Source organism: Pithys albifrons, chromosome 4, assembly GCF_047495875.1.
Source record: "Pithys albifrons albifrons isolate INPA30051 chromosome 4, PitAlb_v1, whole genome shotgun sequence".
Classification (NCBI taxonomy): domain Eukaryota; kingdom Metazoa; phylum Chordata; class Aves; order Passeriformes; family Thamnophilidae; genus Pithys; species Pithys albifrons.
Genome location: NC_092461.1, coordinates 79,543,624 through 79,569,021, shown reverse-complemented (window position 1 = coordinate 79,569,021; position 25,398 = coordinate 79,543,624). Strand labels below are relative to the sequence as shown.

General features: G+C 37.2%; 1 protein-coding gene across 5 annotated transcripts in view; it reads left to right on the top strand.

Annotated features, from left to right (window-relative positions):
* Positions 1-25,398, top strand: part of DLGAP1 (DLG associated protein 1) — a 423,046-nt gene that overhangs the window by 230,799 nt on the left and 166,849 nt on the right. The window contains exon 2 of one of the 5 annotated variants that reach the window (XM_071554750.1): positions 18,605-18,771. The exons of the other annotated variants lie outside the window; for them this stretch is intronic. The gene's annotated coding sequence lies outside the window, so the exon portion shown is untranslated. The remainder of the gene's footprint in view (positions 1-18,604; positions 18,772-25,398) is intronic. 5 annotated transcript variants of the gene reach the window in all.

Below are 25,398 nucleotides of genomic sequence, written 5' to 3'. Positions count from 1 at the left end.
GAAGTGGGAAGTTATTTCTTGTTATATATGTAACTTGTCTAAGTGTGTGTTATATTGTAGTATCCTCTTAATTTTCTCTTCTCTGTATAAATACATGTAGTTAGTTCCAGCATAAACCTGGCTTTGGAAGTTTTTTTTTCCCCTCTCCCGCTTCTTTTCCCCTTAGCTGGTTGGGGGGAGGAGGAACCCTCTTCACTCTGTCCTGGACACCTGGCGTTTTGCCAGCTCAACCCAGGACACCCCAGCATTTAACTAATATCTTTCAAAATTAGTGAGATAGCACTGTAAAGAAAAAGTCCAAAATAATTAATTTCCAGTACTCATGTGAGCTAAATATGCAAAATGAAGGATCAGACCTCATATGAAGAGGTCTCAAAGTTTATTATTTGGATGGGCTCAATTAACAAAGTACAGGAACTTGTAATTGACTAAAACCTGTTCGCTTTTTTACTTTGCAAAACAATTATATATCACGTAGTTCCACTACAAAGCAGAAAATATTAATCTCCATAAACATCATACAGATTCCATTTTAAAGCAGCATTACTATGACAGAATTTCTACAGCATTGCATTTGGTCTGCTTATGAAGTTGATAATGTTATAGATTTTAGCATTTCAATTTAGGACATTCTGACCTTCCCTATTAAGATTACTTGCACCCATATTTCTTCTCCTCATGAGCTGGTTGTCACAGAACCTAAGACATCACTGGGGTGTTTTGGGAAGTATTTGAGGTTTTCTCCCCTCTTTCCTCCACTCTAATTTGCCTGGTATCTGTCCAGTGTGCCTCCCCACTCTGCTGAGTCCTCTTCCACAGCTCCTTTGGTCTGTCCTCTGCCTAATTTAATGCATGCTCTTCTGGGTGCTCAGGTCACTCAATTGTAGCTCAGGTATAGTATGGAAACTGTTTTGAACAAAGTAAAAATATAAAAGTGAAAATTTTCTGTATTCTCCTCCACTCTTTTTCTCTTTTAAAACTGGACAGTGTCAACTGCTAATTCAAGATTTCTGAGACCATACCAAGTCCAGAGTATGAAGTTCTGTAGCATTGCTGGGTGGATTAGGCAGTTGGACAGATTCTTTTTTCATTTGTTGTACTCCTGTACTCTGCTTTCAAATTCTTCTGTTTTGTAAAGGCTGTTGGTTAAAATACACATTTTAGTTATTTTGAAAGGACTTGGTCTTCCTTCTCGTATAAATGGGGGGAACCTTTAAAATGGCCTTCTATCACAAAATCTATTTTAGTGGGGGTTCTTGTTTTGTTTTCAATAGGATAAAGAGAAAGAGCATTTTATAATTTTAGCAATACTCTTTAAGTAAGAGAATAGAGTCATTGTAAGATAGCATTAAATAATTATTACAGCTTTAAAGAGAAACCTAAGGTGTATCAGTGTTTTGTGACTATGGATTAATGGACTTGGCAGGATTTATCTGTACTTAATTTTGTTCAACAAAAATTGTTTTAAGCTAGACTTGCTGCTGACAGGATAGTAAGTAGCAACCATCAAGGAACTGTAACCAGACTGCCCAACCCTCCATAAACTGGAACTGCTTTACCATGTGACTGCTTTGTCACTGTGTTCCCTGTGAACAGTTTCCATTTGAAAATGAGGTGTACAAAGATGAAATGGAAAAGCATGTAAAACCTAGATTTATGTTACAGAATTGGTGGGTTGTTACTCTTCTATCACCTGATCTATTACCTATTTTATAAATTCACTTCATAGCTCACAGTTATGTTTAATTACCTTGGCATATAAAATTACTGTCCTAATTTTCTAAATAAAAAGAAAAAAGCAGAAGATTAGAGAAGAACATGTCATTTTCAAGATAAAACCTTGAGCTAAGCCACCAGCCTTCAGAAGCAGAAGGACCTCCTCAACTTGAGAGCATTTTAAGATTTCACTTTTCATCTCTCAACAACTTTGGAACAATTCCCTAAGTGAGACTTTACAGCTGTTGTTATGGTTATTCTGTGATATATTTGAAATAAAATATGTATTCTATATAAAGCAAGACTTCAGCAACCTTAAAAACATAATAAAAATTATTGGTTAAAAACCATGGAAACCTCTTGTAAAATGCAAGAATGAACTTGTTTAGTACATAATTGCTTTCTCATTGCTCTGAATGTTATTTGACTTGGAAGATTGCCACAAATCAGGCAGTAGTTGAACTGATAAATACCAAATAAATTCTATGAGAATTACGGTTAGATAAGTTATCTTTAGCAGATAGAAGAATTATCTACTAGGTGGTGCATCTATAATGAGAAAGTGTTCAAAGGTTGTATGAAAAATGTATCTAGAGAGTATGGATTTAAATGGAGTATAGAAAAGCCTTCATGATAGTACTGGCACTGTAGTGTAAATAACAAGGCATCTCCGCAGTGCAATGGTAATACATGGTCATGTGAACTTCTGTATGTGCCCATTAGATGAGTAGTTCATAGCTCATCTGAATTTATATTATTTTTCTGATATTTAATGTTGTAAAGCTTGTGACTCAGTCCCTTGGCATTGCTATAGTAGTGAACAGTCTGCTTCAGAAATAACGGCAAACTGCTCATGTATTTGCAACTGAGGGTCCTAAGGGAACTGGTGGAAGAGCTCTCCAAGCCACTATCCATCATTTATCATCAGTTCTGGTTAACTGGGGAGATTCCAAGTGACTGGAGTTTGGCCAATGTGATGTCTATCCACAAGAAGGGCTCGAAAAGGATTTGGGAAACTACAGGCCTGTCACCCTGATCTCAGTGCCAGGAAAGGTTATGGAACAAATCTTAAGTCCTATTAAGCCCAGTCAGCATGGGTTTAGAAAAGGCAGCTCCTTCGTGTCCAGCGATATTTTATGACCAAGTGACCCATCTAGTGAATGAGGGGAAGGTTGTGGATGTAGTCTACCTGGACCTCAGCCAAGCCTTTGATACTGTCTCCCATGGCATACTCCTGGAGAAGCTTGGACAGGTGCACTCTTCACTGGGTTAAAAACTGGCTGGATGGTCAGGCCAAGAGAGTGGTGGTGAAAGGAATTACATCCAGCTGGCATATGGTCACTAGTAGTGTTCCCCAAGGCTCAGTACTAGGGCCAGACCAGTTAAATATCTTCATCGATGATCTAGATGAGTGGATCAAGTGCACCCTCAGTAAGTTTGCGAACAACACTAAAGTAAACAATTTATAAACGGCAGAGGAACTGGACTTCACCAACAAGCTTATGAAGTTTATAGTGAAGACATTTTATTACACAAAGCACACAGTTTATATAGGGTTAGGACTACAGCTTATTGGCTAAAAGAGTTAACACACCACCACACCAGATACTTCAATTGGTTAAAACCTATCTCTCACAAGTCCCATGTTTATATTATTTCATCCAGGTTGTTTTCGTGTCCCTGCAGAGTCCTGTAAATTCCTACTATGTGAATTCTTGGGGAGTAACCTCCTCCCTATCAGCCAGCAGCAGCTGAGCTCCTTGCTGCTTCTGGCTGATAGCTCAGTCTCACAGGGTTTTTCTATAGATCTGAATTGCTCACTTTTGATTTTACTGTAACAACACAACACCAAGTTGGAAGAGAGTGTTAATCTGCTGGAGGGCAGGAAGGCTCTGCGAGAGATCTGAACAGGCTGGATTGATGGGCCAAGGCCAGTTGTACAAAGTTTGGTACAGCCAAGTGCTAAGTTCTGTGCTTGGCTCTCAACAACCCCATGCAGTGTTACAGGCTTGGGGCATAGGGACTGGAAAGCTGCCAGGCAGAAAAGGACCTGGGGGTGTGTTGGTCAACAGCAGCTGAATGTGAGTGAGAAGTTTGCCCAGGTGACCAGGAAGGTCAGTGGCATCCTGGAATGTATCAGAAATAATGTGGCTAGTAGGACCAGGAAAATTATTGTCCTTCTGTACTCAGCACTGGTGAGGTTGCACCTCAAATTCTGTGTTCAGTTTTGTGCCCCTCACTACAAGAAAGACATTTGAAGCACTGAAGCATGTGCAGAGAAGGGCAGTGAAGCAGTTGAAGAGTCTGGAGAGTAAGTCATATAAGGAAACAGCTGAGGGAGCTGGGGTTGTTTAATCTGGAGAAGAGGAAGTTTGTGGGAGACCTTATCACTCTCCACAACTATCTGAGAGTGTAGCCAGGTAGGGGTTGGTGTCTTCTCCCAGGCAACCAGTGACAGGACAAGAGGACATGGCCTCAAGCTGCACCAAAGGAGCTTCAGGTTGGACATCAGGAAGAATTTCTTCACTAAAAAGGTGATTAAGCATTGGAACAGACTGCCCAGGGAGGTGGTGGAGTCACCTGGAGATGTTCAAGAAACAACTGGATGTGGCACTTAGGGCTCTGGTTTGTTTTGTGTGGTGTGTTCAGTCAGAAGTTGGACTTGATGATCTTGGAGGTTTTTTCCAACCATAATGGTTCTGTGATTCTGTGATCTCCAGTTAATTCTTCTGACTTCACATCTCTGTATTTTTAATAGAGAAATATAAAATCTCTAAGATTTAATATGAAATTCCATATTCCCATTGGAACAAAAAAGTATAATCTTGGCTTAATAACTTCTAGTAAAGGTTATATGTTCATCTCTCTGTCAGAAGGATAAATTACAAGACTTCCACCTGGGAAGGAGTACTTTTTTCCACTGTATTTGAAATTTGCTGCCTTTATGCAGTCCAGGTGTGCATTCAGTGTGATGGCAACATGCAGACTGTTTGGGAACAGCCTCCTCAGATAAACTTGCATTATTAATGAAACTAGATTGATTTTGGGAAGAAGTGCACTTCCAGCTGACACCTGTTGCTCCATCACTATATATCTAATGAAATCAAGGTAGGAGTTCGTTTAGCACCAAAAAAAAAGAATTTATTTTAATCCAGTATTTGGCTTTTTGTGGCACATATAATGATTACTGACCAACTCTGCAGCAGACTTCATTGCTGCCTTTTTTTTAGTAGAAAATATATTAGTGCTTATCCAAGAAACATAAAATGCTCCTGGGTAATATATAAGGTATATTTGAAATGGTTAATTTAAGCTCACAAGTCCTTTGAAATAAAACACTACCATCTGTCAAAGTGGATTTAAATTGAAGTAGATCATGTGTTAGAAGAGGAAGAAAGTAATGATAATTAAGTTTTTCGCATATTGAAGAGGTGGAATTAAAGAATCTACTCAATAAGTAAATCCAGAGCTTCTGACAAAAAAATTTTTGAGCATATTGGTATCTAAACACAAACAAAATACATAAGCTTTATGCATACAGAGATATTGAGAATGAGATGGAGAAGAGAGTCCTGGTATTCAAAACTGGAATATTGTCTGAGGTAAATAAATAGCACCTGAAAACAGAAGAGGATCCAAAATAAAACGGGACAATCTCCAGAGTTAATATATATTGATCATGTGAGAAGCCTACTAGCTTGCTTACTTCTTTCTCAGGCTTCAGAATTTCTTATAAAAACTAAACAAAAGCCAAATACTAAATCTGGTTTTTTTTTTAAATCTGCAGTTTCATAATTCTCATTCTTTGTAAAAAAAAGTTATGTGAATTTACCAATTTGCAGTGAAGTTGCTTAATTCAGAAGCAGTATAGTAGCGACTAAGTGTCTTCCTGTTGGATTAAACATAATATCCTTGCTTTCAAAAAACAGTCTTCCACCACTAGATTAAACCAGTAGCTGTTCTAAGTGCAGTGACACTGAGGGGTTTGTTGGTTGGTTGGTTGGTTGGTTTGTTTTTTATTGTCTAAGATTGATTAAATATTAATCATTTAAGCAGTTGTTGGTACATTAAATTTGCTAAATACACTGTTGCTGGTATAAGACAGGCAGAAGGCAACCACTTTTATGTATCTGCCATTCAAAGTAATAAAGGCTTAACAACAATATATAAACCACAGGGTGTTATTTCACTGCACAGATTTCCTGGGCTGTGATTCCCAGTGTAATGAATGGAAAGTCTTTCTTAATGCATGTGCCTTCAGTCGAAACCAAGCCACATCAGAACAGCAAGATGGTTGCTGACAGGCAGACCTGTAACACCCCAGGGCGGTCTGTGGGACTTTTCAAGTTTCTGCTTGTGGATTTCAGGATTTCTGATAGGAAGGAAAGTTTTCTGGAAACCAATTTGAACTGCGTTAATTATCAACAGGAATTGCTCCTGTTACATAGGCCATTTAGTGTTACACTGAGCTAGAAAACACAAACATGGGGTTAAGGGTTTGGCAACAGGGAGGCTTTGCTGTGGTGGTTATTTGCAAGGGAAAGCAGGTGCAGTTCCACTTGGCTGAAAGAGATAGACTCTGGAGAGCCAACAACTAAAAACTGCAGAGAAACTTCTGTATTGCCAGAAACCAATGGGGCTGAGGCTTTCTTTCAGTACCTCTGCTTCATGTGTCTGCTTGGGAAGTTTGCAATAACCTGAAATGTCTCTTCCCCAAGGAAAGCTTTAGGAGAAATGGCAATATTGCCTCTTACTGTCTGCTTGGAGAAATTGAGGGAAATGTATGATAAGAGTTTCATTTACTTTTTCTTGATGGACCTGCAAAGTAATTCTAGAGAATAAATGATTTAACACCATATGAAGCTATTGCCCAAAGTTCCAGCAATACAGCATGACTTACTTTAGCCTAAGTACATGGTTGATAGTTTTATTTGGTATATCTCTATAAACATATTTTTGATGAGTTGTTAAAGTGGTGCAGGGATACACATATCATCCATGTAGCTCAAAAGGTGAATGGGTTATTTTTTGCTCTTTGATTCTGCTCCATGTTCTGCAAATGGAAAATTGGCTTCCATTGTTTTCCCTACCATCCTTCTTTACATTTGTGATAGGAAAAGCAAGTAAGTTCTGTGAAACTTAGCTGTAGGTGGTCATTGTGTGTCTCTGCATATCTTCTTCAGCCTAAATGATTCTATAATTTTATGAATAAACCTATTTTCCTTCTTTTAACGTAGCCATAGTTTTGTATTCCCTTGCCAAATAAACCTCAATTTTCTCTAGTTTTAAGTCATTTTTCTTCTTTTTCCCTTTGTACATCTCCAATAACTGAAATGTCAACCTCTAAATTATTTTGCAGGCTGTCAGCAGTAGGCAATACCTCTCCCAGTCACACATACAGGACTGTAGAGAAGAATTGTTTAAATAGGCATTAGACCTTATGAAGTGAGTAATTCCTTTTCAATCAAGAGCAAAGAGTGGAAAGCGAGGACTGAAAGAGCCTTGAACCCAGGCTTTAGTGAGGATGAGAAATGAGTTGCTGATCTTTCTACTGAGTAGGCTGGATTCACACTGGGCCAGGATCAGCCTAAAAGGTCACTAGTATTTCAGCTAAACAGGGACTCTAGGACATGGCTGCACTTGGATGTCGGGTTTGTCATATTTCGTGAATGTTTACATGTTTAATGATTACCAGAACTGCTTTGCAAAGAGAAAATTGTACTTTAATAGGGAGGGTGTATAAGTCGATGTGTAAGTATTCATGTGTCATGCAAGGATTTTATGCAGGAAGGTGTTTCCTTTGATGGCTAAACTACCAGTTAACTCTAAAAACAATAAATGGATATATTGAGGACATCATGCTACAGTCCAAGAGCCTGTTTTGTATTGGACATTCAGGTCCTCCAGAATTTTGTGACTGCAATCTGTTTTTCACATTCCAAATCTATAGTTATAACCTTAAACTGAGACCCTCACAGTTTTTATATCTGCTTAAGTCTCTATTGTAGAAATTAAATGCCCTTAGGAAAAAAATCTAACACCATTTTTTTAGTGCAAGATGACTCATTATGTTTGTCATTTGGAAGCATCCTTCTGAGTCACAGCAGGGAATTCAAGAGCTGCACTAGTCCATGCATGTTCACCAAAAAAAAATGATGTCAATCCCAGAAGGCTTTTTTTTCCGCAGATAGATTAGTTTTTAGGTATCTATTACACAGTGACTGGAGTCTAAATAGATAACATCTGCTTGATTTATATATATACATATATTTTTATATAGAGATAGATAGATAGATAGATAGATAGATAGATAGATAGATAGATAGATACATACATACATACATACATACATACATACATACATACATACATACATACCCCTTTGGTCCATTTGGCAGTAGTTGAAAGGATTTCTGAAGGTATCAGGTCCCATGCACGTGTAACAAAATACATTGTTTGTACACCTTCTTAAGCAGTATCTGCTTGTATAGCACATAACGTGACTTTATTCTTGTGTGGCATGTTAACTGACAGAAATGAGAACAAATCCCATTCAAGTTTGCTTTTAGGCCAGATGAGCCTGATGGTAATTTTCTAACTGAATTTTGAAATGCTATCTTTTGTCCTCTGTAAGAGAAATATCAAACAGCTAATGCAATGTATTTTAAAAAAAAATCAGAAAATTCATTGCTGAATTCAACTGCTTCTAAGTCAGGCCTTTCAAAATAGAGGTGTTGTCTTAAATACTAGTTTTTCATATAATGAGTAGTCAGAACAAACATATAAATTAACATAGTATACCTCTAAATCCGTATGACATGCAGAGAACACCTAATTTCCTGAGAATTTAGATATCTATAGGAAAACAATTTGCACACTTAATCAGCATATTTCATTATAACTTTACTGCTAATTTTTAGTTTTATCAGTGTACTGATCATTTGTGAAAGGCTAGTATACATACTGTAAAAATTCAAAAATCCCCATATTTTTCTCAGAAAATCTGAGTTAATAGACAAGTTGACAATCAAAAATTGTGTCCTCCATCAGAAATTTAATCTTGTCAAATTAGCAACCAGTACCTCTTGGGTGGTATTTTGCCCAATCATTGTCACCAGAAGTATTGGATAACGTCACAAATTCACTTCTAAAGAAATCAGCAGAGAAGTAACCTTATATGTCATTGAAATAAATGCAATAGTGTACCTTGTTTATTTTTATTTATGCTGACAGACAGCAAGTGGCATACTGACATCACTATAGGAAAAACTCCAAGAACACATCCTTAAAGTCTACTTTAAATATGACTTCTGTCAGCTTCTTTGTCCATGACTGCATTGTTGAATTATTCAGATACTGCTCTTGCTGACGATACTTCTGTCACCATAGGTCAACATTTAATATATGTCAGAGAAGTTAATGGCTGTTTCTAAAGGAAGAATGTCAACTTTTTAACTAGCTAGGATGCTCAGTGGTCTAGAACAAAGTGGCTGTAAATCTTTTTTATCATCCCTGTTTTTTTCACTGTAGTATTAGTATTACCTTAGCATTTCTGTTTTCCTTTCAGGAAAAAGTTTGGGGGATTTTTTTCCTGTGTGAAAGTAGTAGAAATTTCTTTTTAGTCAGAACTCTCATAGGAACGAACACTAGAAATAGCCCAAATGCAACTGAGGATAAAACATAGCTTACACAACTAGAGCGAAACACAATTTGTATTAATCCATAATGCAAGCAGAGTTTAAGAGGTACTCTGAGGTGACTTCTCTACTCTAAACTCAAAAGAGCAAGTTGAGTGCAACTCCTAGTCAAGCACAGTATAATCATTTTAAACCCAGAAAAGTCCTTAAGTATCTGAGAAAGGCAGAAAAAGAAAGCACATAAATTCTCCCTAACCCAGTCCAGTTGCATCATCTTCATAAGGTTAAAATTCACACCTATGAGGTCACAATTTTGCCAAAGAATAAAATTTTTTTCTCCTCCCTGAAAGATAGTTGGTTGAGTGGGCAGCACATAATGAGTACCACATAAAAAATGCTAAATCTTAATAGACTAAAACTTTGAGTTGATGATATAAACACAAATACTGGTATCTGTTGTTTCTCATGCCTTATGTCCATTTTGGTGGAAGGGGACAGCCATCATCTCATTAAAACATAAGCACATCCCAATGACACCAGCAGAAGCCAGCTCTGTTACCTCAGTCTGGCCAGGACATAATTTGTCTTCCTAGTGTTGTACTCCTTGTCTCTTTGGCAAGCCAAGTTTCTTTCAGTTGCCCGCAAAACAGCTCAATGCATGGACAATCATTTGACCTTTTAAAATGAACTCTGGTCAGTCTTGGTGCCGTTATCTTTTCTCCTGGTGCTTCTTTCAGTATGGAGGTGTGTTCATTTGCGCAGACAACATGTCTTCAACTTCTGCTGTTTATGGTTTATGTCTCAATAAATTAACCGGTGTCAAATTCAAAGCAGCTGTTAGTTTCTACAAGAGACTCTCTTCTGTAAGCAGTTCTGTATAGTTTTCTAAGCCAGACCATTTAAGGTCAAAATGGTGTCTCTTTTGCTGACAGTGTCCTCAGCCTCTCCGCACAGGACATTGCTTCCAGCTCTTTCACCAGCTTTGTTGCCCTCCTCTGGATACATTCACAGACCTTCATATCCTTCTTAGATGGTGGGGCCCAAAACTGCTCATAGCTCTCAAAGTAAGGCTGCACCAATGTTGAATACAGAGGGATAATCACTTTTTTTGACCAGCTGGTGATGCTGGGTTGGATGTACCACAGAATGGGGTGTAATTTGTACTTGCGCCTAACTTTAATTTGTCCCAGCTGCAAAATCCAGTGCTTGGACTTGTTAAATTTCATCCCATCCATCATAGCCCAATGTTCCAATCCATCTAGAGCACTCTGCAGGCCTCTTGTCTCTCAAGAGAGTGAACAGCACCTCCCAGTTTGGTATCATCAACAAACTGGCTAATGGTGCATACCACTCCTGCATCCAGACCAGTGATAAATATAATGAACAGAACTGGTCCTAAAACTAAGCCCTGAGAAGCACCGCTGGTGGCCCCATTCACCTCAACCCTTTGACCTCTGGCCTTCAGCCAGTTCTTTGCCCAGCATATCACGAACCTGCTTATCCCATGTTTATGCAACTTGTCCAGAAGGGTGCTGTTAGGGACAATATCAAAAGCCTTCCTAAAAATCCAGGAAAACTACATCCATCATGTTACCTTCATCCACTGTGTGGAAAACCTTACCACAGCAGGATATCAAATTAGTGAGATGGATTTTCCCTTTATGAACTGATGTTGACTTTGCCTGATGATTGCATTGTCCTTTAAATGCCTTTGAGTAGTACCTGGTATGATCTTCATAATTTTTCCAGGAACTGAGGTTAGACCAGCAGATCTGTAGGTTCCTGGGTCTTCCCTCATGACCCTCTTATAAACTGGAATACTGTTGGCTACCTCCCCAGACTCTCAAGACCTTAGACAGATAATTGAAAGCAATCCTGCTGTAGCATCCATTAACACTGGTAGATAAAAATTTAGATATGATCCAACAATGTGCCCTTGCAGCCTAAAATGCCAATTTTATCCTTGGCTACACCAGAAGAAGTGTGGCCAGCAGGTCAAGGTGATTCTGCTCCTCTGGTCTGCTCTCATGAGACCCCACCTGGAGCGCTGCATCCCAACATGGAGCCCCCACTATAAGAAGAAGGTTTACATGTTGGAACAAGTCCCAAGAAGGGCCATGAAGATGGTTAGGGGGCTGGAGCACCTGTACTGTGAAGAAAGAGTTGAGGCTGTTCAACCTGAAGAAGAGATGGCTCTGGGATGACCTTACAGCAGCCTTTCAAGTAGTTAAAGAGCAGTTAAAAGATACAGAGAGACTTTCTGTCCAAGGCCTTTAGTGGCAGGACAAGGGGAAATGGCTTCAAACTGAAAGAGGGTAGATTGGATATAAGGAAGAAATTCTTCACAATGAGGATGATAAGGCACTGGAACAGATTGCCCTGTGAAGGTGTGAATGCCCTATCCAACCTAGAAGTGTTCAAGGTCAGGTTGTATTGTCATTGGAGCAACCTTGTCTAGTGGAAGATGTCCCTGCCCATGGCACGGTGGGAGTTGGAACTAGATAATCTTTCAAAGTTCCTTTTAAACTAAACCATTCTGTGATTCTATTACTCTGTGATCTTATAGAAAGAGTAGCTCTGGTGACTTGAAAAATTAAAATTGTGTGATCATATTTTGCTCTCCTAAATTCTTCCAATGGATATTTTTTATCTTGTTTAAATAACAGATACCTGGTTTTAGAATTGTTATCCATTACAGTGTTTAAAAACAGGGAAGGCAGCGAAATATTTTTAATTTTCAAATTTATCTCTTTTTGTTGTTATGAACTTTTTTGATATTTCTCATTCTTCCCTACCAGATCACCCTTCTGTTTTAAAGATGCTTTGTAGGCAACTATTTTTAAGTCAGTCTGACTGTTATTGAACCTTACTTTTGTATATGTGTCTATCATGTATGGCACAGAGGGCATATATATAGTTTCAAGCTACAGCTGATGGTAAAGTTAGCTTATAAATACATATATCCATGAAGTTCATGGCCCAGGATGCCACTGAAAGTATTACAAAAGTGTAATGAGATTCAGTCTCAATTAATTCTTAGACAACCTGTATTTTGTACAAAAGTATAGGAAAGACTCTAACGTCCAGTTTTGTGGTTCATAATGGGCTGGGCACAACCTGAATTTGAAAATTAACTTTACTCCTTGTGTCTTTCCTGAAAAATAATTTGAGGAAAAAATTGTCATTCTCCACTGAAATATAAGGTTATGATGTTTCTAAATGTGTGAGCCCAACCAACCCCTAATCTTGGGGAAAACAACTAGGCTTTATATCACAATTTGGCTTTGCACAAAATTCAAGATGGTATGCTTAGCCGTTCGTGTCAAGGAAAAGAATAGGTTGTTTCCAAACAAAATGCATCTTTGATACAGATCTAGCACTTATAAAGCAGAAATTGAATACTTTAGCCCAAGCACCTTGACTTTTCACAATCCTTAACAAAAATTACAAATGTGTAAAGGATACATTTATTTTTGCTTTTTTTTTTCAGTGCAGTGACATTGTCAAAAGCATTGCTCAAACTCGTATGTGGTATTTTTCTAAGTGGTCACTTGTTTTGCAAGAAATTTGAATTTATATTATGAAATGTTTATTTTTCTGCACATATTTTTGCTTAAATTATTAATGAAATCTCTTCTGCCAAGAAGGAAAGAAAATTGTGCTTTTGGAATCAACACAGTGTCTTGTTATTCTTCAGGGTGTTTCACATCTTGTAATGATGCCTCTTTCCAACTCCACTCAAAAGTTTTTCAGAGCCCATTTTAATCATGCAATGTATCGTCACACTGAACACTTGATAGGCTGTCTTGCCACACTGAAGTTGACAGCAAAATGTCCTTTGACTTCAGGAGACAAAATAGCAGAATGAATCCGGTGGATTTTCAAGAATAGCTTGAGTTACATCTGCAAGATGGTGCATTCCTCTCTTATGAGGGCAGGTTCAGCTGGAAAATTCACAGGCTTATGTGGAGCTGACCAGAAGGCCAGATTTTGATTCTGTGCACCATCAGGAGGGGATAGTTTCAAACAAAAAGTGGAATATCCACCTAAATTTCAATATAAACACATTTACCATTTTCTTAGTGCAGAAGACAAAGAGGCAAAGTAGGATATGGGATTTTTCAGTCTCAATATGAGATACTTGTCAATTTAAGTTTTACATTCTATAAATAAATAATTCCTTAGTTTCAGGGAGCAGAGAAAACTAACATTTGTTGGGTTCATCACAGCAACTGACTTCTCAGGATGCTTCTTCTTTAGCATTTTCCACCTGTCTTATCGAAACTGCACACCTTGCCGGAATAAAATGAAGAGTTGCAAAAAGTAGCAATACAGGGAAATAATGAGGGTTCATACCAGCAATGCAATGATTTTTTTCCCTGAGTGTATTTTATTCCAGATTCAAGTGGTAGGCCCCTGTTGCCGTTGAGTTGTAGCAGATGAAGGAGGACAGGGCTGCAGGTGACTCATACAGATCTAATTTTATTAAACTACATGTAACACACTCAAAAAGAAAAAATTAAATGGAGTAGAAGGAGAAGAATACCTCGATCCACAAGTTACTCTCTATATATTCTAAATTCCTCTCAAGATCACTTTTCATATGTCCATGACAGTGTCCATATACTCTGCCAGAACTTCTGATTGGATATTACACACTCTCCAGATGTAAATTGAGTTTTATGTGAAATTGTCAGCACATATTCCATTCTCACAGCTTGCTCTTTTCTCAGCTTCCTTCTTATTTCTTGTTGTTCTAGCTATTTCTCTAGCTCTCTCACAGTCTTTATCAATCTCTTGCTGTTCTTCTGAAACTGCTAGCAATTCAAATCCCCATAGGCCCCTTTCTTGCAAAACATTAATATTCATCATTTGAAAATAAGAGTCTTCCTTTGAGCACATCTGTATTAGAAACAGGAAAGGATGTAGTAGAGAAATCTGTACAGTGGGTAGGTGACCTTGCTGAGATTGCAAAAGAAGCAGAGTGAATCAGGCCACTTTTACAATTATGTCTTTAATTGAAATTGTGAAGCAGCTCATTTAGAGCTACTTGCTTCTTGCAGCATGAAAACAATTTAACTGAAGGCTCATGCCATGGCAGCAGGCAGTCTCAGTGGAGACCCAAACCCTTGAGTCACTGTTCACATCATTGTGACAAAAATAGTGTCACTCAAGGTTCTTCATTATACCCATGCCTTCAATTCTAATCCTTAAAAGATTACAGTATTTTCTTTTATATATCTTAATAGAGTACAACAAAAGCTTGTTTATGGACTAATTCAGCTGCAAGAATTGAGCCAAAAGTTCTAATTGTATGCTCTGCACAGTTAATGTATAATTATTTACCATTTCTTTTCAAGGAAATGACTTAGCTATGTCTCTAATTGAAAGGGATTAAGACATTGTAATATCCGATAGGAAACTAGAGAATGACAGCAAGATTTCCCTCTGAACAAATTATTTCAGCATTGAAACATGCTGGAGCAGTAACCTACCTGGCTCAGGAGGTGCATGCATAGCAAAACTTCCATGGCTACACTGTTTTGGTGTGGTTGCTTTGGTAGTTCTAAGATCTATTATCTGTGTCGTGTACATTTTTCCACATTGAAAACAATGTTAAAACTGTGAAATGAGCTTCCAAGTAGATCCTAGCAGTATAAAGGTGAAGGTTAGATTAGCCTTTGGAAGAAGTTTAAATCTAAATTCTAAAAAAACCCTCCATACTCCTTAACTCTGCAATTACACTTCTTGTGAATTTAGTGGGCCAGCTAATGCATGCCTCGAATCTGATTTTATGGGATTAAATTTCCTAGAACACTTATCAAAGGCTGTGAGATATGATAGATACACCTCTGGAATCACAGCAGACTGCCTGTTTGGGAATATTTGAGGCAAGTTGGAAAAAATCTGATCTCAGAGAGAGCTCCTTTGCTGTGAGAGAAGAGGATTTCTTGCAAAATGTTCCCCTTCCACTTAAAAGCTTTTTCAGCAGGTTGCTGACTTGGGCTTTTCACAAAAGTGCTAAAATGGAAACCAAAGCAATTTTCTAGCTTATACTCCAGGAGGTGCTAAGTGACTGGAATCCTTTGTTCCTTCTTCCTTGCTTGACTAATGCCAGTGTTTCTGAGGTTTTCATTCTTAAATGCAAAGATATATTTAATTGCTCTTATTCATGAAATATAAGTTTCAGTACCTTATTTATAACTAGGCTGAATGCAATAGAGATTTCTTTCTCTGATGCTTGGCAAGGAAATCTTTGCCTGATCTTGGGAGAAGACTTACTGCATTTTGTGACTTTATTTAAAAATTAACCAGGAAATAAAAGACTTTCCCCTGTAATGGAGTAAAGTTTAACCTGTTAATGTTAAGTTACCATGTCATTTACATTTCCAAATGTGCAGGGACATTTGCTTAATATAACACTAAAGGATTAGTTTGTGGTTTTGTTATTGAAAGCTCTTTCTTTTTCCTATATTCTCTTTGAAGTAGTGTGAGTAATACTTTAAAATGTGTCAAAAGTTGTTCTGACTCAGGAATGGGTACTGACCCAGAAATCTAGTGATCATTTACAAATTTAAACACAATGGCACTTTCTTTTCATGTGAAATTGCAGCTCCATGCTGCTTCTTAGCAGAGATTTTTTTTCATTTTGCTGTACTTTTATAGCACTTACTGTTATTCCATTGGTAAGAACATCATCTATTATTTATCTATAGCTTTAAGCATCCTCTTTGCATGCTTCTTTCAAATATGAAGCAGCCAGTACTATTTCAGCAGGAGAGTAAGTTTTAAGGAACATAAGACTTCATTGAAAATTTCCAAGTTAAACTTGTGTATTTCTACTGATTTATTTGTAATGCTTGATTTTCATATAGTTTTGCATAAGTAAAAGCTCTGTGCAATATTTTAGGAAAGGCCACATGCAAATCCTTTTGCGTTTGGATGAAATTACCTGTTCCTTTCCCTATAGTAGTGGAAAGATGTGTGCTGTCTTGTGACTTGAAACATAAGGAATTCCTTCTTTCTCATAGATCATAGAAAATTGGAAAAAAGAAGTAGTGCAGTAGCCTATCTGTAACAGTGTGGCAGAATTACATTTATCATTTCAGTCTGTTAGCAGGTGTTGATTCCTTAGAGGATAACCTAGATTGATACTATTGAAATTGTAGGTCAGGAACTTCTTATGCTACCCAGATAGAAAGGGTGTGTGGTTGGGGAATATGTAGACAATGGCTAAAGCAATACTTGGTTAGGTCTGGTGGAAAAAAGCAATTTTGGAAAAACACTAACTGAAGTGCTGAGTACCTCAGTTAACTTGACTCATAATATTAATTATCAGTGAAGATCATCATCATCATCATCACCACCAACAACATGGTTAGGCTTCATGAATGAAGATTTGGGAAGGGCTCTCCCCACATGGGTGTGTCTTTCGAGCCTGCGCAGTGGATTTTTTTAGGTGAGGCACAGCGTGTGTGGAACTGGCCCCACCCTTTAACTCCTCAGGTTCATCTGCCATGGCCAAGCAAGCTTGGACAGTGGCAGTGAAGTCCTCAGGACTAGAACCTACAGTGAGGATATTGTAGTATAGAAAACCCTATCCTTCATATAACAAAGCCCTATCCTTCATATAACACATTATATCTGCTGCAACAATATGCAAAGGAAGGAATGCATTGCTGTGTGCTGCAGATTTACTCCTGGCATTTACATATTTTCAAGATTCTGAGCACAGTTGGGTAGCAGCTGTTCCATATTTTCAGTTCCTTGGGATCGAACTTCCTTGATTTTTCTCCCTAAGTTTGCAACAACCTGGGATCTGAAATGTTCAATATTCAGTCTCAACTGAGTGGACAGTATCTTATAGTTTTTCAGTTACTACTGGTTGGTTTATAGTTACTGCAGGGTTGGTAAGTACAGTCTCAGAAGTGTTTTCCTTACTACAGATAAGTACCTGATATATCACTTTATATTATGATGGATTTAGGCTGTTTTTTAAATTATGTATTCCTACTTCACTCTCTGTCTCAATCCTCCAGCATTATGTTTACAACAATATACAGAGCCTACAAATAGAGAAATAGCCCGATAAATACGACACCAAACTTGTGCATTTCAGATATGATTTAGAGACTTTGTCTACACTTGTTAGAAATATATAGCATATCTCAGACATGGCTTGGTTGCTCACGAATAAATTCAAATAAATTTTTCTTACAGAGTGAAAAATCCATCATAACCATTGTGCAGTGGAAATCCTTGTAGCACTCTATTACTTCATTCACTTACATAGTCCTAGAAAAGTCAAAGTTAGAAGGAACCTCTGAAGGCCATCTGGTCAAACCTCCTGGGCTGGGCCCAGAGCAAGGCTTGGGTGAGGCTACCGAAACCACTCAAGCTGTCTTGAATGTTCCCAGTGAAGGAGATTTCACCAGTTCTCTGGGCAACCTGTTTCAGTGTTTAATTGTTCTCACAGTGTAGAATTTCATTACTTAGGAATTTACACAGAAGCAACTTCACCCTTATCACTGGACATCCTTGTGAAGAGAGTAACAGTCTACTCTATGACTACCTTTTAGATATTGCAAGACTGTGGTTGCATCATGCTGGACTCTCTGCATATACATAGGTGTGAATATGCAGGTATACAGATGGATATAATGAGGGAGATGATATGTCCCTGTATACTGCTTTATCAATTTTGTGTTATTCTCACAGTTCTTTGACAGAAACAATAGGCTCATGAATAATCTTTGTCAGCAACAATTGTCAGTCTAGTAAGAAAATTCTTAAGATACTTCAATTCTAGTGGGTTATTGCCTTAAAACTCCCTTTTAAAGACTTTTCATAAAAGTAGTACGATAGTAATTTTGCTCCCTTGGTATTTAGAGAATTGTGTTTCCTTCATTTTAGGAGTCTAGCATTACAATTTCCTTTTTAAAACTGTCAAATTACAATACAGCTAAATCATCTTTCAGAAATTACTCAATTTGTTTTATTGATGCTTTAATTAACAGCCATGCTACTAATGTACAAAGTCTAGAAATGTCTTTGTGGCAGATTCTAGTGGATTCATCATATGGACAAGGGGATCAATTGTTAAAGCACAAAGTAATGCCAAACCACTTTTTTTTTTCTGTGCAATGCCATTCTAACTGAGCTTTCCTTTTATGCATTATATTGTTTGAAGCACAAGCAGTCTGCTTTTTAAAGACATACAGTAAATCATGTTACTCATTGTCTGATTGCAGACCTCAGATTTTGCCCAGTCAAGTGCACTGTGTTTTGTTTGCCAAGGCAATGGATGAAGTACAAGACAAGGGACCAACGTGTTGTGGTATCAAAGATGCTCAGCAATAAAAATCTCTCAGCAAATATGTCAAACAAAAAGATACCTGCTGCTATTACTTCAAAAAAGGTAATATTTTCTCACACAGATGCTGCTAATGAGAGTAGTTGTGTGTTCAGGTTGTCTTCAATCTTTGGAGTGCGAACAGGGAGAAGAGCTGTAACTTCAGAACCCTGTAGCTGGATAGAACTGAATCTGTGGGCCCTTGTGTGTAAGACAGGAGGAGATCTGACATGCGCATACCACCTGCCACTCCGAATTTAGCAGACTTAGTTGTACTCAGTCTTAATAACACAAGGGAATGTAGCAACACAAAAGGATTTTTAACAGGCTTTATGGAGAAATTGTCTCAAACAGGGAAGTTACTTTCAACTCCATTCTTTGATTAGCTCAGAGATTTAAAGTACATAATATTAAAGTAGATGCTGTAGACAGTAGTGATTCACATGCTCTAGAAGCTGTAAATCAATGGATCAAAAGAAACTTTGAAATTAATGATCTAGTTATAACAAAAACTCATAGCTCAAGTTATTGGTCAAAGTCGACTCCTGTTTTTCAGTAAATTACTTGGAAGGAGGTAAAAAATCATCATTTAATGCTTTGTTGAGCTTTCATTAAGATTTCAGTGGAAGTTGTTTTCAAAATTGGTGCTTAATTTTTCAAACTTGGTGCTTAATTTATTGAGGTTTGGCATTTATGGAAGGAAGGCAAAATATATTTTATCATGTATCTGTCAGAAATGCTTCTAGGTAAGTTATCCTAATGAATTTCAAATTTATAGAACCTGTTTTTCAGCTCCCAGAGCAAACTAGTGAGGCTTTCAATGCATTTAATAAATCTCATCATAGCATACATTGACAATGATACCCAGCAAGACTGTACTCACTGAGGCCCATGTTTCACCGTTGGATCTGCTGTCAGAATAAAATATCTCAATGAAATGGGAATTGAGATTTGTATGGTGCATGTCCATTTATTTAAAAATAAAAGTTCCTTATTGCCCACCTTGATTTACTGCTGTTAAGCAATAGTATACAGTTCAATTGTCCTAAGTTGTGAGTAAAATTTTGGTGGTTTATACGATTTCAGTAGCAATTCCATCATGTTCCCTGTGTGGTTTCCACCTTCTTTTTCAATTCCAAATGATTTTGTGTTTTAGTATTGTGACCAACTCTTAGAATAATGATTGCAAATTGCCTTGGAATCAGTTAAGCAAGGACTTAACACATCTGCAACTTGTTATGATATTCTTGTTTTGCTAATATGGTAAGAAATTCTGGGAAATTCTTCCTGGAAAACATCTTGCAAGAGGAATTTTGCTTCTTTTTTTTTTCTTGTTTACATATATATAATAGGAGAGCAAATAGAAAATTTTCTGATTTCCAAGAGCAGGTTGGATGGGGCTTTCAGCAGCCTGGTCTAGTGGAAGGTGTCCCTGCCCATGGCAAGAGAGTTGGAACTGTATGATCTTTAAGATCCCTTTCAGCCCAAACCATTCCATGATTCTATGATACTCAGTGGAATTTTACAATACTCCAATCCTGTGTAATAAACTGATTCTATGATAATCAACTGAATTTTCTAGACCAATCACTTCCACAAGCTGTATTGGCACAACCCTTTGTGATGCTCAACCAGAATCCTTCTGCCAGATGCTGGTCTTGTCCAAAGACTGGGTCCAGAAAAGTGAATCTCACTAAGAACAGGTGAGATTCTCATGGGAGAGGTTCCCTTTCTAAGGGCAAATGATCAAGAAGACCCCCAATGTGACTTAAATTTTCTTTCATTGAAAGACATTTTCTTTCGGAGAAGTTTATTTTGGTATCTAAACCACAGAATTCATTGGCTGTTCACAGTCCTTGTTTTATCCCTCCAGTTAAGCTGCCTTTTAGATAAATGTGTTTGATTAAAATCAGCCTGAGATACTTCATAGGTTTCTGACCTGCCATCTAGAAGTGTCCTCAGTCAACCCCCTGTCTTCTTAAACTCCCAGGCAGTACCTTCCTGAATTAATAGTAATCTGGTTTTCTGGATTTGTGGACTTTGCAAGTAGAGATTATGAATATGCAACATTATTTTTTTTCAGTAATTCTCTGAGTAACTCTTGCTCTTACTGTTATTCTAGATAGATCATGGTGTGTTTTCAGCCAACTACAATAACCATATTTGATGTAGATGTGAATTTGGGAATTTAAACTGAGATTCAGACTTAGTCTAATAAAGGACATTATCTCAAAAACAAAAGCAAAAAATGGGTAATTTTGCATTGAAATGTTCATTTGAACCTCTAACAGGAATCACGATTTAAGAATTTTTTCCTAATCCATTCTAAAGTAAGCTGAATAAATACTATATAGAGTCAAGTATTATTTTTTAAATAATTTTTAGTAAAACAATGAAAATTCTTTAAAAGAACATACATAAGGAACATCTTAGAGTGACACGAAAGAATGCCTTATTTCTAACATTCCTGATTAGAATTTCTGCTCTGACTAAATCCCAGACTGCATGAGAAAGTTCTTGGGAAACAGCACCTTTGACAAACAGAGACACAAAATTTTTCATCCTTCCATTCAGAGCTTAGATCACTTCTACAAAAAATTTTGTATGGATTTTTCTTAGCAGCTGCCATCTGTGGTTTTGGGTTTTATTAAGTGAATTTGTTTCCCTGAACAAAACACAGCATCATTCAAGCAACAAAAATAAGTAGACAGGTGGTCTTCATAAAAGATATTTTTCCATTGTGTTCTATGCTACGATTGAGTCTAATTATCCCTATCATCTCACCCCTCATGTTGTGATTTTTTTTCTCCCAGAGGAAAGAAATAATGACATTACTTTTTGGGAACAAAGAATTAACTTGGAAATCATGCAAAAAAGCAACACTGCCCATTGCTACCCTTGAAGAAGTGCTTTGGCAACAAAATAAAAGACATAAAAGGACATTTTAAATCTAGTAAATCTGGAAAAAAAACCCCTAAATTGTTTTCAGGTCCCGTGCTTGTCCTTGAGTTTCTCTGCCATTTCACATTAGCTTTTTATGACCATTTGTGTTAGAAGTCTGAATGCAAGAGAAAAGTCCATTCAGTTGTGGGGAATACTGCTGTGCATGGGGCTGTGGTAACAGTGTTGTACATTAGGAAATGAGAGACAAAACTTGTATTTTTGACTTCCATGAAAAGAGGAAGATTACTCTGTTGTAATATCATCACTTAGCTTTTGATACTTCTTTTGATTTCCACTTCTTTCCTCCCACTTCGCCTCAAGCCAGGACTACCATAATAATGCATTTAACAATATCAGTGACTGGCCAAAAAGTGCAATTCTATTAAATATATGCATTACCATGCATCCCCAAAGTAAATTTTAGAGCCCATTACAGCCCACTCCCTTGTATGAAATAATGAAAATGCCAAGAACAACCACTGAGATGAATTGTTGTCAAGTGTTTTATTTGGCTTTTAAAGAAAAGAGAAAAAAAACTGGGGCCAACTTCTTAGGTATGTGATAACTTTCAGTTCCATTTAGGTGAAAATAAGCTGAAGTTTAAGGTGACACTAAATAAATACCATATTTTCAATGCATATTCCCCTATGCTCACATTCTAACAGTCTGCTTACTGTAAGGATTCAGGCTTACATTGGTTTTGTGACTGTTACCCAAAGACAGAAAATTCTGTCAATTAAATGTATGCAAAAAGTCAGAACTTAAAACACTTCAGCATTATTAGAATGAACCAGAAAAAATAAATGTGTAAATGTATTGCCTATATCCAAGTCCACTGGGACATTTTCACCACTAGTAATTACAACCATCTCTCAACTCACTGCCTCAGTGGAGTGGCTAAGAAATTAGAACGACATTTGTAACAGAGCATGGGGTGTTATTATGTGGGAAATGCCAAGAAACAAGCCAGGATTAAAACCAGAACAATTGCAATGAGAGTTCAATTCCCTTTTTAGTGAATTGGTCAGCTTTACAATCTATTTAGGTATACCCGTGAAAGAAGAAAACATTGCACAGCTCTGTTAGTAACAGGACAGCTGTTTTCATTGTAGTAGAGGACAGGCAGTTATCAGTGCCTGTGTTAAAAAAACATGGTCCTATTGCAAAGAAGGGGAGGGGCAGACTGAAATCCCCCTGCTATGAGATAATTTCAGGGTTTTGTGATATATAGTTAGAAAACCTAGAGGTACTTTATAGACCCTCCTTCTTCACAGGGCATTACAGAGATGGAATGCAATGAAGTTCTGCTTCCAGCATAGCCTGAATTATCCCACAGTTCAGGTAAAGTTCAGTACAACTGAATTCAAACTCAGTTGAATCTGCACAATGGATCAGATTATCTGGTTGCAATTGATGATGTGTTAGACACTGATAAACTGGGGAGGGGGATTCTCAATACACAGAATGAAAAATTTATTAGCTGGTGTCACATAAGGGGTTTTGCAAATGATTTCCTTTAGTCCTCATTTCTCAAAAAATGGCAAATATGGGAGTATCTGGATATTGATAAGGTTGAAAGCTGTGTTCTGAGAAAAATGTATTTTTTTTAAACAGCAAAATGAAGTATTTTTACTAGCTTTGCTTATAGTGGGATTCTTTTGGCTGAAATTTTCAAATATTCAGTTGAAAACTCTCAATAATATAAAATATCAGTCTATATGCACAGAAGTGTGCTAAGATTATAAGGACATTTTGTAAGGCAGCCTTTGTAATAAGTGGTGCTACTAGTCTCATATACAAAATATACCACTATGTCGCACAGAGTTTTAATAACACCCGTTTGCCATGATGGCATATTTATTCAAGTCATATGGCACTCTTGCTGATATTTCCAAGTAAATTCTTGAGCTGCATGGAAGCCAGGGCAAGTTGTGCCCATGTCTAATTCCCTCAAGTTCTATGGGAGTGCTTCATGATTGTCAGTGTGGAAATGAGGTGCAGCTGAGAGCACAGTGCCTTGAACTCTTCTGACAAGCAGTCTGCAAGTAACTGAAAAACTCAGCAACCTGCTGTTAACATCTGTCACAGTTCAGTTCTCCTTCCTTTTCATTTATTCCTTAGTTGCAGCTGATATCAAGATTTTTTTTTTTTTTTTTTTTTTTTACAAAACACCAGGCTAGTTTCAGGCATTATAAATATGCTTATGGAAGTCTGGCATTTTTTTCCGTAGGGTGAAAGCGCAAGTCATTGTGGGTGTTGCAGCAATTTACATGCAAACACAGTTTTCTACAGTATTATAACATGATGAATAGATTTATTTTTAGCCTAATCATATAAAAATGATACAAATTCTTTAGGGATATAAGTGTTCTGCAGTAAAACTGTTTTGTTGCCTCACTTGATAAGAAGGATGTTCTTTTTTCTTTTACACATAGAATTTTTTCACTTAATTCCTTCCCTAAACCGTTTTAAATGGTAAAGGGTGAAAAGCAATTTTTTTTTACTTTCTTTTTTACTTACAGATTCATGCATATTTCACATTCGAACTATTGAAATGCAATAGTAAATTACAGACAATGGCACATTTCACTGAAAAAGTAGTCATAGTCCAACAATATATAACTTTTAAGAATTGTGGTTTTCTCCCTTGCAGTGCAAGGAATAGGATTTTTAAAGCAGCATTCCAAAATATTAGCTGCCAATTTCTATTTGCCTCCTGCTAATGGGGATGTTCCCCTGCATCAGGCTTTCACAGGAGGCTGTATGGAGTTCCTTCTGATTGCATTGCACCATGCTATTTGAAAGTTGTTCTGTCAAGGTCAGGAGAACAGATGGGCAGTGATGAGTGCAATGAACAGTGTGTGACAAACTGCAAATCACCATTTTTGGTCTGTCTCTTATCAGGAAAAGCTTAGGAGTCCCTTTGATACCTGCTAGGACACTGAAGGAATCTGGTATTCCATAGATAATTCTGGATTCAGGACAGAAATTAGTTGAGCAATAAGTTCTTACTGAAAAAATCTTCCATAAGTGTAGAATAACATATTTTATTGAATCGTGAGTAGCAGTAAAAGAATGCTGAGCTCATGTTTCATTTCTTATTTTTTAATGCATAGATTATAGTGGTCTTGAAGGAAGGATGAAGTTGTAAATTTCACCTTTATTCTGTTCTCTGACTCCTGTCCAAGGAAAAAATCCTATTTCCATTTCAGAACACAAAATTGTCTGAAGGATTATCAGATGGTTAGAAAACCAGCACTTCCAAATCATTTGGGTAAATGAATATTATGAAGAGGATGAGTAAGAATACATGTGAATGTGTTTGCACTGTCATGAATATGACAAGCAGATTTTTTCCAAATAATATAATGCATAAACCACAATTATCTCTGTCCCATGGGAATACAGTATATGTGTACATTCTTAGATTGATAATTGTTAAAAAGTTAAATGCAGACAGGGGAGTTGGAACTAGATAATCTTTAAGGTCCCTTCCAATCCAAAACATTCTATTATTTTTTTAGGTCTTAGAACTTGCAACTGTAAAACTGCTAGTTTCTTGCAATTTGTTATGTATGGTCATAACACCTTAAATCCTCAAGAAATTTCACAGGGGCATCAGTGACATGTTCTTTTATAGGCTTACAACTTCATCCAGTACATTTGAAGATTAGTGTAAATGAACCTTAAAGAAGATGTCATTATAATGTACTTCATTTGATGGTCTCATTTCAGCAGTGGAGTTGCATG